This window comes from Schistocerca americana, unplaced genomic scaffold, assembly GCF_021461395.2.
Source record: "Schistocerca americana isolate TAMUIC-IGC-003095 unplaced genomic scaffold, iqSchAmer2.1 HiC_scaffold_319, whole genome shotgun sequence".
NCBI lineage: Eukaryota > Metazoa > Arthropoda > Insecta > Orthoptera > Acrididae > Schistocerca > Schistocerca americana.
In genome coordinates this window covers 95,001-97,500 of record NW_025726037.1, presented here as the reverse complement: position 1 = coordinate 97,500, position 2,500 = coordinate 95,001, and the positions used below count along the sequence as shown (strand labels likewise).

General features: G+C 63.8%; 1 pseudogene; it reads right to left on the bottom strand.

Moving 5' to 3' along the window:
- Positions 1–2,500, bottom strand: part of LOC124579999 — a 6,982-nt pseudogene that overhangs the window by 2,499 nt on the left and 1,983 nt on the right.

Sequence of the window (2,500 nt, the reverse complement as noted above, 5' to 3'; positions counted from 1 at the left end):
GCGACCAGCGGTGGAGAATTGCAGTCCCAGGTACCGGAAGGTTTCACCCACACGTAGGGCGGGCACGGTGGCGTTGCCCGCTTTGAAGGTAACGTCGGCGTCGACCTTCACCTTCTTGTCGCGCCCAGACGCGACTAAGGCGAGGGTGAAACACTTCCGGGCGTTGATCTGCAGCCCCAGATGGGCGAGGGCTGCGACGGCTGCGTCGATGAGGGACTGCAATCCCCTCGCGGTCGATGCAAAAAGCAGGACGTCATCTGCGAAGGCCGCAGCGTTAACTCTGCGACCAAGGATCCGAGCTCCGATGTGGGAGGGAAGTTGACTTAAAACATAGTCCACCGCAAAATTGAAAAGGAGGGGGGAGAGGGGGTCACCCTGACGCACACCCCTAGCCGGCTGCAGGGGCACGCCCACGTCGGCGCCGCCCGCTATCACCGTCGTGCTACCCTCGTAACACCTTTCGACGTACTCAATAAAGCAATCCGGCAGGCCATGAGCCCTCAGCACGGGGCGGAGGGCGGCATGGTCCACCGAATCGAACGCTTTAGAGACGTCGATCGATGCCACAAAAACAGAGCGACAGGAGCGGACTGCGTCGGTGAGAGCAGTGTCCAAGATGAAGGTGTTTTCCAACATCCCATCCCGGGGGATGAATGCCCGCTGACGTTCGTCCACAGCACATGCACGCATCAGGCGTGACGCGAGAACCTTGTGAAAGGTCCGCGCCAACACCGAGCAGACCGTAATGGGGCGAAAGTCAGCGGGGGATGTTGGTGCAGCCGTTTTGGGGAGAAGTGACGTCCGGGCGCGAAGCAGACGCTCGGGGAGGGCGCGGGCCAGGAGGAAGAGGTTCAAGAGTTTCACCAGGACTTCATGCGGCAGGCGCCGCAGCTCCGCTGGAGTCAGGCCGTCCGGCCCGGCTGCCGATCCCCTGGGCGGCAAGGCAGCAGCGACCTCCTCACGTGTGACCGGCCCCCATAGGCACTCAGGAGCGACAGGCTCCGAGTGCGGGAGAAGGCGGTCACGGATGAAGCCGGCGGTGGAGATCGGCTTCTTCGTGAAGAGGTCCGCCCAGAAGTCCAGCAGACCGGGGATGTCAGGTGGCGGCTGCAGCAGGGTGCCGTCCAGCAAGCCGCGCACGCAACGCGCACGCGACCTACGGAAGGCGTCCTGCGTCCGCGCGTAATCCCAGCGGCGCCGCTTGCGCTTCTGCAGCGGCGGGGCGGCAGGCGGCCGCTTGGATGGTTGGCGCGGCCGCTGTGTCCTGGTGATCAACCTCTCCCCCCTGGACCCGACCGACGCAAGGGCATCCGGGAGCATGCCCAGGATGACATCGGGCGGCGTGCCCCGCCCCAGACCAATGACTCGATCCAGGGCAGAGAAACGCTGGGCGGAAGCAGGTAGCCCCGCCAGATGCTCCCAGATGGCGGCGTCAGTCGGCCCCTCCGGCGGCGGCCCGGTGGTGTCGGCCGCGAAGTCCTCGGCTGCGTCGACGGGCGGCGCAGCGGCCTCGCCCGCGTCAGGCAGCGAGCTCGCTGCTCCACGGCGGGACGCCGGCTCTTCACCCCGACCGATCTCAAGTGCCTCCATGAATTGGCGGACAAGAGAGTCATAGTTACTCCCGCCGTTTACCCGCGCTTGCTTGAATTTCTTCACGTTGACATTCAGAGCACTGGGCAGAAATCACATTGCGTCAACACCCGCTAGGGCCATCGCAATGCTTTGTTTTAATTAGACAGTCGGATTCCCCCAGTCCGTGCCAGTTCTGAGTTGATCGTTGAATGGCGGCCGAAGAGAATCCGCGCACCCGCGCGCCCCCGGAGGAGCACGCTAAGGCGGACGCGGCCTCGCAGCAAGGAAGATCCGTGGGAGGCCAAGGCACGGGACCGAGCTCGGATCCTGCACGCAGGTTGAAGCACCGGGGCGCGAACGCCGCGCAGGCGCGCGCATCCTGCACCGCCGGCCAGCACGAGGCCAACCAACGGCGAGAGCAGACCACGCCCGCGCTAAACGCCCGCACTTACCGGCACCCCTACGGCACTCACCTCGCCCAGGCCCGGCACGTTAGCGCTGACCCACTTCCCGACCAAGCCCGACACGCCCCGATCCTCAGAGCCAATCCTTATCCCGAAGTTACGGATCCAATTTGCCGACTTCCCTTACCTACATTATTCTATCGACTAGAGGCTCTTCACCTTGGAGACCTGCTGCGGATATGGGTACGAACCGGCGCGACACCTCCACGTGGCCCTCTCCCGGATTTTCAAGGTCCGAGGGGAAGATCGGGACACCGCCGCAACTGCGGTGCTCTTCGCGTTCCAAACCCTATCTCCCTGCTAGAGGATTCCAGGGAACTCGAACGCTCATGCAGAAAAGAAAACTCTTCCCCGATCTCCCGACGGCGTCTCCGGGTCCTTTTGGGTTACCCCGACGAGCATCTCTAAAAGAGGGGCCCGACTTGTATCGGTTCCGCTGCCGGGTTCCGGAATAGGAACCGGAT